We start from the raw sequence: 11,821 nt of genomic DNA on the forward strand, positions 1-11,821 counted from the left end.
GCCATTGAGAGCGATTGGAGAGATGTTGACATGTGCATTAAGTCATGGGAGAAGATGAAAGATGAGATTTCCTGTGACAACACATGCATTTACAGAGGTGATCGCATAATTCCACCATCAATGTTGAGGGAAAGGATAATGGAAATTGACCATGAAGGCCATGTGGGTAGAAGCTTAACCAAGAGAAGAGTGAGAGAGGCATACTGGTGGCCCAACATGTGGAATGAGACATTAGTTAAAAATTGCACCGCCTGCGCTGTGAGTGATGAAGGAAAGAGAACACAAAGGACACCTTTACAACCTATGGAAGTGCCGGTTTCTGTATGGTCTAAATTGGCCATTGACATAACGGGCCCATTTGAGGTTCAGAAGCCTCAAGAAATCTGCTTAATAGTGTTAGTGGACTACACATCGAAATGGCTAGAGTGGGGTGTGGCAGAAGGAACAGTTATGGCATGGAAGGTGGTGAAATTCTTAAAGGAAGTTTTCAACAGGGAATGTGATCCACAAGAATTGATATAAGAGAATTGAGCTCAATTTATGTCTGCAGAAGTGCAACATTTTTTGAAGGAAAGAACCATCACCCATAAAAAGACAGCACTTTATCATCCCATGGCCAATGGTTTGATCGAAAGGATGAATGGTTTTATAAAAGGAATCATTCAATTAGTGATAGTCAGCAAGTTGCCTTCGAAGGAAACACTCAAGGAGGCATTAAATGCGTATAGAGTCACTCCACATTCAGTGACTGAGGAAGAACCGTTTACACAAATGAGAGGAAGAACAGCCACCAACAGACTTAGACCTGCCTGGCTTGTATAAAAAAAAAGAATCGAGATGGAGGAGATTGTGAAGAAAGTAAGGAAAAGGGAAGCAGAATATAAGAGATACTATGATGCCAAGAAACATGTGTCACAGAACAAAGTCAAGGAAGGAGATTGGATCAGAGTAAAAGAACAAAGGATGGTAATGAAAGGAGAATCCAAGTATCAATCTTCACAAAGTGTGGTGAGATGTTCGGACAAATCTATGCTTTTAGAGGATGGCAAGAAGTGGTCTTGTGATGACATCATATCGGCAGGAAAAGTGGATAACATACAAGAAGAAGTAGTGCAAGAGTGTTCCAGGGAGATACTGGGAAGCAATCTTATGTCATCAAAGAACAGGCAAATTGTACGGAAGTTTAAAGATGATTTCATCTACTACTAGAAGATGTTATGGAGTCAGAAACTGCTGAGAACTAATTGACTTAAGGAGTGTAGCAACCATTATTATATCATTTGAAACACATTTAGAATAGTGAATTGATGTATTATAAATGTCATGGAGCTTTCAGTCAGTGTGACTTTTGTTCAAAATTGTTTTTTGATAAGTTTGGTCATGGTTGTTTTGTTGATCATTAGGTTTCTACATATATGTTTTCTTTTCAATTCTTTTCATCCATTTTATCTCCCATCTTATTTTCACTTTCACTTTCTGAAAAGTGTAGAGGGGGAGATGTTATGATGTATGTATATTCCATTTTGCGTGCTCGCATTCCGTATGATTCTCGAATGAGGTGTTTGAGAATCATACGGGAAGCAAGTCTGTGAGTGAAGGTCCCAACCACCTGGGGACTCCTTATTTATAAATAAATCTTCAACTAAATATAAACCTAACAAGTGTGGCAAGCAATGTATGTATATCAGTCCTGTTCTTGATCAAAGACTTCCTGTGGGATATATTTACACACTCAGCAGAATTCCCCTCTATCTCCAAGCTGCATTTCAGCAGTTACCAGCAGAATGGCTATACTGGCTCCTTTGAGCATTATTGCCACACATCAAAACTGCATTTTGCAGCTACAAAATGATGGCTGCACTGTCTTGCCAAACACCTATTGGGCAGGATGGAACAGGGAGCACACTGAGAAAGGCTGCCAGTGTGTTTCTTAAATGCACCAAATAAGGGAATCAAAAAGCAGTGCTGCTTTGCTGCTCGCTCCATATTTCCCATTAAAAAGGAAATATTTTATATTTAAAATGATGCTGCCCTGAGGCTCTTTTTATCTGTTCAACATCACACTGCTTTTATCAGTGAAACCTTGATATGCCCATCCATAATCAGATGGTGCTTCAGCCAATGAAAGCATTATCACTGAATGACAGGCTGTGTCAGGCAAGATCTGGGGAATCACCATACTCTTCACTCTCAGCCATATGGAAAAATGCTTGACATTTTGCTATAAACTGTCAAAAATAAACCCTTCAAAAGAAACCTTAGCTCTCTGTGCATATGTCAATTTCAGTGGACATTTTCCTTGACCATACTGCTGTGTAAAAGAAACTGACTAGGGCTGCAAACAATGTTTTGAATCCAGATGGGAGAGAAAGCCGAATTTGAATGGGACATCCCAGCAGAATTCACCACGTGTCAAAATGTGCTTCTGCAAAAGAGAAAAATGCCTGTTTTAACAGTACAATGTGATTAAGGCCCTGCCCTTGCCTTGAAAGGTAAGGGGGGGGGTTGGGTAAAATCTAGATAATGTTTTATTTTAGCAGACTTGCCTCTTATTCAGAAGAAAATAAAATAAAATAAATCATTAAATGCATTGGCTGTACTGGGGAACCAGCCCAAAAGGTTCCTGCTCAGTTTACATGGACATTTGTGCGCTGACAACAGGAGTCACCTCCCCCCAAAAGAAGCCACAAAGGGATTTCTGGGACGGGACACATACGTGTTCATTTCTTCCCTTGGAAACTTTGGATGGCCAAAAGGAAGAATATGACACTCCCATTGGACTTCTGTCTGGGCTTCAGCTTGAGACAATAGATTCTGGGACACCTATGTGTTACTTTGGGAGTTACTTTGGGAGTGACACTTACCATTAACTCAAACTGGGGAAACTCTGTGGCACTCTGGGCTAAACTGGTAGCCTGGAAACAAATGGTTCCAGTTGAATGACAAAGGCCAGCCCATTTTGCTCAAAAGACTATTTAATGAATAAACTTTAAAGACTGGTAATTCTATAACCAGACAATGTAGTCATGTAAAAGTTTTACAGTTGTTTAAAGGTAATTGTCGTGGCTTTCCAGCAAGACATTGTGGCTGACCATAGCATATATGGGACATAAACGCCAGGAGAATGTGAATCATGGGAAAAGTACATATGGTGGAACGTTAAACATTTATGGAATGTGCCTTTATGATAATATGTATACATTCTTAAAATTATGGGATTTTGGGTGAAGCGGTTCCCACTAAAAACCGTGAAAAACTATTAGAAGGGTAAAATAATGTCATACAGACCTGGGAGTGGGAACACCATGCTCTGTATGAAATATGCAATTTGACCATGTAAATTGCAAAAGTGCCATAACTGTATAAATGTGTGATTTATGTTAAGATTGATTTTAGGAAAAAATGACTGTGGGATGGCTTTGCACCTCATAAAACACAACCTCTTAAACGGAGTCACCTTCTGGAGGAGGCAACCAACATAGGCTGACCTATCCAGTTCTTCGGAGTAGGTCTAGCTTAGTCCTGCCCAACAATAAATCCTGTAAGTCACCCACCTTATAAAAAGGGGAAGCTCACAGAGACAGGGACACTCTCTCTTCTGAATTTTCCAGTGCCTGCGTATCCAGACATTCCAACTTCACTCTGCAAGCTTCTAGATTCTACTGCTAGGCCAAAGCATAGCTGACCCTACGCAGATAAGACCATTGATCCAGAAACTCCACTAAAATCCCATTAACCAGGGGGAAAAGCTGTGGTACACTTTTGGGAGTATCCTGTGACCAGACCAGTTTTTCCCACTAGTTGCATGCCAGCTATACCATTGCTATCCAGTGACCCGACAGGCACAGCTGTTTGCTATTAGGAGAGTATGCCATGCTGTTACCAGAGCCTTTGAGTCCAAAACCCAGTTGACGGTTCCAAATCCCAAACTCAAATGCAGATTGTGAGTATTTCCCCATCCCATAGTAACACATAGCCTACCCCACCTTGATACTTTGTCTTTGTTCCACTCTCTAAGTAATCCTATCCATACCCTGGTAACTTGTTTTAAAACTGTCTGAATTCTCTGTGCATCCTGTCCTTGATCTCTAAGCATTAGTGCCAGTTTTCTATTAATTTCTATCTTGCATAGATCCTCAGGCATATTTTGAATAATTTAAATTAATTCCCACATAGAGCTGAATGCAGGGTGAAAAGGTCAAGTTGCAAATTAACCTTGGAGCGTACCGTGTCTTTCTTTAACAATTTAGTCTTGATAATCTAGTGTAAGTAAAACTTGTCCTTTCTTTCCAAACCGATTTTCTCTGTTAAACGCATTTATTTTCCCAAAATCCGAATCTCTTTCCATACTGAAAATCTCACCCAGTTATTCAGCTAGAGTCACTGTTTCACTTCTACATCATCCCTGTGATGTGCTTATATCACTCAGTCTAAAAACCGCATTCAGATTATGTCTATTTCACCCGTTTAAAAAAAAAACGTTTTCACATTTAAAATTGCAAAAAAGTGTAAAATGCAACTTTTCAACATGTGATCTGGCTGTACTGTGTTCTTACTTTCAAGTTGTTTTCTGAATTGTATGCCCGTTGTTGATACCTCACCTTTTAGTTGTTAGTGATATTACATCCCTGATACTGTGATAAATCATATTTACCTCATTTATTCAACCGCACTTCAATTTAAATATTTACAATTCCGAGTGTCATTTTAATCCATTTTTTCCTCTTATTTTGTGAGGAAAGGTCGGTTATTAATTCTGTTTGCTACCCAGTGTCCCTGACTCCCTGCTGCTTCCTTCTATCCAATTCGACTAATAGGGGTTTGAGGGAGCATTGCATGGGGAAATCTTAACTTGGGTGCTATTTACCCAAACTGCAAAATTGTTCCTATTCAGTTGTGCTTTGGATACATTCATGTAGAAGGTCAACCACGTGTATTTCATTAGTTTACATTGTAATTATCAACCCATTGCTGATTGCTGCCCAATATTCAAACTGTGTTATTTTCTTGGAATTTAAAATAAATAAATATTGCATTCCCACCAACCCGCCTGGTTCATGGTCCATTGTGACCCGGGGTATTTGTAAAAGGGGGTGTGATACGGGTTGGATGACAGCACAATTTGAATTAGTTGAAAATAAAGAAAACGTATTCTAATTGAGCGCTACATCTTAGGCTAAGGGCAAGAGTCCTGGTCCGGTGTGACGCCCGATTGGAATTCTTTACAGCTTGGGGGCTCGTGCCAGGAATTGGGATTATTCACCTGTGACAGCTTAACAGAGAAGGCAAACCGTCAAGGAAGTGATACTTTGTGTCGTTGGAACACTGTGTTATGCTGTAAAAAGTGCCTCCCAAAACAAAGACCCTAAGTATCAGGCCTGTGTATAAAATGAAAGCTAAATCAACCCCAAACTAAACAAAAAGCAACAGAATCCACGTTACACTTATAGAAATAAATTAATAACAAAAGAACACTTTCAAAAATGACCACAGTAAAGATCAATATGGCCAGGGAGCACCTTCTGCTCAAATTATTTGTCAGAGTGGAATGGGCAGAGCAAGATGAGAAAGTCTGCCTAGAAGAAATGATGCAACAGGTCACCGCCATGCACATGGACACTTGGCAGGATGGTGGCCCATTACATCAAGCTTTGAGCGAGTTGTACATGACTCTGAAAATTAAAGAGGAGCATATTAACCCCTTAAGTGCCAAGGGTGAGGATCTCGTCCTTCACATTACCTCTCTATTGCGAAGGACGAGATACCTCGTCCTTTTTGGCACTTTGTTTGAGCAATCCCTGCAAAGCAGAGATTGCTCAAAACAGTAATCGAACCCCAAGGCTATGTGAGGGGGAGGTCCCTTCTCACTGCCCAGGGCTGGATTACCTTCAGTTTCACATCAGCGTGCGTAATGCATGAAAGTGAAAGCATTTTCACTGTGTCAGCCATTTTCAGCACAGTAATAACACAAGGTGAGTGTCCACCTTGCTCTGCCTTGATCTCCGGCTGTTTTTCAAGCCGGAGATCAAGGCAGGTGTCGTTACAAAGGGGAGATTCTCCCATTTCCAACGTTACCTTGTGTGACAGCATTGCTGGTCACGGAACAGGCACAGAGTGCTTGATCCGTGGCCAGCAATGCCCACTAGACCACCAGGGATCTCTTTTAGAAGCAGGGGGAGGTGCGGGCTGCTTACAGTAAGCAGTCCTCTCCCCCCCAGGCACCCAAAGCATGGGGGCAGATATGGATAACCCTGGGGGCAGATGGCTGATCATCTGCCCCCAGGGAAGGGGGCAAATTGAAAGGAACAAAAAAAATGAAATGCAACAAGGATGTGGTGATGGGGGGCCACTAGGCACAAGGGACTTTTTTGGCACATGAAAGGGTGGTGGCCCTCCCCCTCCCACACCAAGAAGAAAGGGTGAGGGCTACCAGCTACCGGGAAAGTGTTGACAGGCCCCCCAAAGGATGTGGCCTGCAGTTTAGGGTCCCCCTGGGGCAGATGGTTTCCCATCTGCCCCTAGGGAATGGTCCTTAGGAAAAAAGAAATAAGGGAAAAAATAGATGGTGTTGGGGGAGTGCCCCCCCCCACTAGACCACCAGGGAATTGATTTTATGGAAAGGGGGGTGTCCCTTCCCCCCACACCCAAAATGGACTGGGGGCCATGGTATGCACCCCTCCCTGGGGGGGGTTATCTGCTCCTAGGAGGGGGCATCAGACCCCAGGGAGGGCTGCATGAGATGCCCCCCTATTCAACCCCAGGGAGGACTGATTGAGCTGACCCTCCTTTCATTAGGGGTGAGAGAGGAGAGGGCCACCACAAAATGTTGGACAGGCCCCCCAATGGGTGAGACAGTAGGATTAGGGCAACCTGGGGGCAGAATGGCACACTATTGTGCCCATCTGCGCCAACGGGAGTTGGGTAAACAAAGCAAGAAGGTAAAAATGTTAAAAAGCATTTTAGGGGGGCTCTGGGGCACCCCAAAGTGCTGGGGAATTTTGTAATGGGAAGGGTTGGTGGCACTCTGCACCCCCACCCAAAATTGAGTGGGGGCCATGTCGTGCAGCCCTCCCTCGGGGCAGATATCTGCTCCTAGGAAGGGACACCTGACCCCAGGGAGGAGTGCATGACAGCCCCCCCCTATCTGCCCCCACGGAATTGCTACATGAGATGGCCTGCCCCTCCATTTGGGGTGGGGATGGAGAGGTGCACCCCCCTTTACATTTCAAAATTCCCTGGCAGTTTAGGGTGCCCCTCAGTCAGCCCCCCTAAAGTGCAGCCTACCATCTTCAGTTTTTTTATTCTTTGTTTACAAAACTTACCTTGGCGCAGATGGGCACATTGCTGTGCCAATCTGCCCCCAAGGTGCCCAAACCTTACTGCCCCCACCCACTGTGGAACCTGTCCCACATTTTTTGGTGGCCCTCTCCCCCTCACACCAAATGGAGGGGGATGTACCTCACACAGCCGTTCTTAGGAGACGCAGGGAGGCCTGCATGAGGTGCCCCCCACCCATTTGGGGTGAGAGGGTAGGTCCCCCAATGGGTTGACAGTAGGTTTAGGGCACCCTGGGGGCAGAATGGCACACTATTGTGCCCACCTGCGCCTAGTGGAGTTGGGTAAACAAAGCAAAAAAGTGAAAATGGTAGCACTTCAGGGAGGGCTGACTTATTATTCTATGTTTAGGGTCCACTGTCAGTGGGGAGAGTGAGACTGGTGCTGGATTGTTGGTGCAAATCGGCCCAGAATGTATTACCCAGAAACCCTGGTAAAGTCCAAAATGTGCTGAAAAAAACCCGATTTCTGCAAATTTCACTCAGCTCACCCACCGAAACACGCCGCCAGCAACACATGCCCTACCTTCCTGCGTTCCCACACATGTCCTGACAAAAACGGTACCTCACCCCCAATCCCAATTCTTTTTGCACAGCAGGATTGCAGGATTTTGACTCATGTGCACACCATAGAGATTTAGGCCTAGGATGTCCGAGCTACCAAGGAAAACTGGAAACCCCATGCATTTCTGAAAAGAGGACACCCATGGGAATGCACAGAGGTCTGACTTGTGTAAAGCGGCCCAGGATTTAATACCCAGAACCCCCGACAAAGTGAACATTGTATTTTTTCCCCACCAAATATCACACTTGTCGGGTATTGTGGGTAATACATTCTGGGTCGATTTGCGCAATTTAGACCTCTGTGGATTCCCACGGGTGTCCTCTATTCGGAAATGCATGGGTTCCCTGTTTTCTGGCTTGGACACCCTAGGCCCATATCTGTATGGTGTGCACTTCTGACAAAATCCTGAAATGCAGCTGTCGGAAAAGACATGGGGTTAGCCGCATTTTCGGATTTCCCCTTGGTGCCCAGGTAGATGCACCCACACATGTGAGGTAGCGTTCTCATCGGGACACATGTGGGAACGTGTGAAGGTAGGCCATGTGTTGTTGGCGTCGTGTTTCGGTGGGTGAGCCGAGTGAAATGTGTGGAAATTGGGGTTTTTTTTGCCACATTTAGGACTTTGCCGAGGTTTCTGGGTAATACATTCTGGTCCGATTTGCACAAGTCAGACATCTGCAGATTTCCACAGGTGTCCTCTATTCAGAAATGCATGGGGTTCCCTGTTTTCCTTGGTGGCTTGGACACGCTAGGCCCATATGTGTATGGTGTGAGCTTCTTACAAAATAATGAAATTCAGCTGTCGGAAAAGACTTGGGGTTAGCATCATTTTCGGATTTCCCCTTGGCGCCCAGGTAGATGCACCCACACATGTGAGGTACTGTTTTCGTTGGAACATCTGTGGAAACGCGGGAATGTAGGCCATGTGTTGTTGGCGGCGTGTTTTGGTGGGTGAGCCGAGTTAAATGTGCGGAAATTGGGGGTTTTTGCACCACATTTTGGACTTTTCCGGGGTTTATGGGTAATAAATTCTGGTCTGATTTGCGCAGGTCAGACCTCTGCGGATTCCCATGGGTGTCCTCTTTTTGGAAATGCATGAGGTTCTCCATTTTCCTTGGTGGCTTGGACACCGTGGGCCCATATCTGTATGGTGTGCGCTTCTGAAAAAATCCTGAAATTCAGCTGTCGGAAAAGACTTGGAGTGAGCCGTGTGAGTTACCATTTTCGTCGGGACACGTGTGGGAACATGGTAAGGTATGACATTTGTTGTGTTTTTGTGGTTTTCATAACATTTCAACCCATTTGCTGGTGCCCTTTGTCACACAACCCTTTCATTTCCCAAATGTGCCCAACATTTAGTCGCTCCTTTAGGCACCCTACACTTTTGTAATCTGCACAAGTCACCTACCCTTGAAAAGGTCTGCCTGTGTTCTTTCAAAAAATATGACCATTGTGACATATGTCCGCTTCCACGTCCCTGCCCACCACTAATTAGCCTCTCCTCACGCGCATTAGCCCTCACCGACAAACTGCGACAAACTAAGTTTCTGTTGCTCCTTGTTGTTGCTATATATTAAACATACGCATGGAGCTATGCATTCCTCCCCCTTTTCCTCCAGGCTCAGTGTAATACTTTATATGAGGCTGACAGCCACACTTTCCTCACACCGAGGCACACTGCAAATCGATACTCTCTCCCAGCATACCTGAGTGACTCGTTCTCTAGTCACCATGACAACGATCGACTACGCGGCCTCTACGCACGCGTGATCGTCCCGGCCCCGGCTTCCCTGAGCAGGCAGCCACAGTCCACACACACCCTCGAATCAGATGAGACGGCTGAGACAAGCCTCCAGCCTCTCCCCTTCCCAGCGGATGCCTGCTAAGACTTACAGCAGCTGAAAAAAGCATTGCAGCGGGTAAGCGTTAAAAGGGTTTCTCTTTCTTTCTCTCCCTCTTTCTGACCTTTTCAACAGGCATGTCTCTTCCTCGCATGCAGCCCTCAACCCTTCATGCCACCGGCTTGCTCCCTACTTAATACTCCTTTTGAAGCCCATACATTTGGCATCTCAACTCATGTAATTGAGCTCTAAACACCCAGACCGGCAGCCGTACTGTGTGTTTTTTGTTAGTTTCGCGTGCACTTGGTATCATTAATACACTTTCGCCTCCGAACACACAGCGCGTACCTTTGGAGTTATCATGGTCCTAGATACTAGCACTATCAGCCACCACGTCAAGTCTCATATATTTTTGTGCATAGGATTTAAACCACTATCCTAATATCCTACGAACAAACGAGTCCTGGTGCTTAGTTGTGTTTTTCTTCTCACACAGGCAACAGCCACCAGCCCAAAGTGAACAACCACATTCCACAATAACGGTGACAGAGGAGAAAATTTACCCATACGGCGCAACCTCTCTACTACTCGGCAAATTAATCCAGGTAGAGCATTTTTCTCTCGCTTTTGCCACATGTAGCTATTTAGCAATTATGTATTAGCACCACACAACCCGGGCGCCAGACCCCTGATTTATAGCTTTTTGCTCCTCTCTTTTCCATCATCTTTATACCTTATGTAGGATATCACCAAGACGAGACTGTGACTTTACCTGAGAGTTCTCACTCTTCACATAGACGCCTGGTCCTGTCGCCTGATTTCCCTCCCTGTGTGGCCCACACCCGAACCTCTGGGATCTCAAACACCGGCAGGTAAGCCGACCACCGGTGCCGAGAGTTTCTAAATATTTTTATTTGTATAGCGCCCTAAGTACTAGGGGCCACTACCTCTCTATATCCACCCTTCTGACTCGATATCCATATACTTCCCACAGGGTCCCCAACTAGGAGCCCTGATGAAGGCGGACCTATCGTAATAGAATAACCGCCGAAACGTGACGAAGACAGAGATTCAAACCATACATACATATCCCTGATCGTTTGGAGCCTACATTCCGGTTCCAACCATCAAATCTCACGTTGGCAAGGATAAAAAAGATATCTTGTATCAAAGGGCAAGGATAAAAAAGATATCTTGTATCAAAGACCCTGCAGCATTAATTGCTTGAAACTAACAATTGCAAAAAGGGACTATCATTGAACAATACCTAGAAATTGGGCCATGATACTCGTTTATTTACTGAACCAATATCACATGTATGTCCTATTTGCACTCTTCTTTATGATTTAATCATTATAATGTAAAGAAATGAATATTAATCCAATGTTTTTTGTGTTTTTTGTTTGTTTTTTATTGTGTCAAAACACTTATGCACATTGTAATCTCTTTCTACAAAAAAACGTTGCTTCCTAAATGTATTATGTGGATGTATTTGTATTTTGTTCTATTTTTTGGTTGAGATTATAACTTTGTTGACTTCCGATTATGTGTTCTGGTTTTCTTTAAATATATGTTTTTGATGTCCTCGGAGGTAGAAAGTGAATGTCTTGCACTTTTTCCTTAATTATATGAGTTACCTTTTATTTTATTTCTCAAACACTGGAAGCACCACCGTAATGTTTGTCCTTTGAAACACACAGCTACTTTATTATTTGGGTGGTTATATAAGAACAGCGGTAGATTCATACTTTAGGATTTCCACAATTTGGAAACCTCTCAGAGATATTAATTCATTATTTGAAACAAAAAGAAAAAAAGAAATAATATGAAAATAATTATTAGCAAGGGTACATTTTTCTGTTTAGATGTTCTATTTTTGGCCTAGTACCCTTTCTAACAAGGCCTCCCCCTACTATCTGTTTATCATTTAACGGCAACCGTGTTGCTTAGGGTTCTTTCCCTGATAGGACTTTAGTTAATCACTTTAACTTGAATTTGTCCATCTCTCTCTCTAATCTTTACACTCTCTCCCAGAGTTAACCATATTTCTGGTGTTGGTCCACACGGGACTACTGGACGAC

At 44.0% G+C, this 11,821-nt stretch overlaps 1 long non-coding RNA gene across 1 annotated transcript; it reads left to right on the forward strand.

Annotated features, from left to right (window-relative positions):
* Positions 1–10,047: 10,047 nt before the first annotated feature.
* On the forward strand, positions 10,048–10,907 carry LOC138515613 (uncharacterized). Its single transcript, XR_011282106.1, has 3 exons — positions 10,048–10,345; positions 10,483–10,612; positions 10,735–10,907. It is a non-coding gene; the product is annotated as an uncharacterized lncRNA (long non-coding RNA).
* The last annotated feature ends 914 nt before the right edge of the window (positions 10,908–11,821 follow it).

The sequence above is a fragment of the Ambystoma mexicanum genome, chromosome 6q (assembly GCF_040938575.1).
Source record: "Ambystoma mexicanum isolate Mex_15411 chromosome 6q, UKY_AmexF1_1, whole genome shotgun sequence".
Taxonomy (NCBI): domain Eukaryota; kingdom Metazoa; phylum Chordata; class Amphibia; order Caudata; family Ambystomatidae; genus Ambystoma; species Ambystoma mexicanum.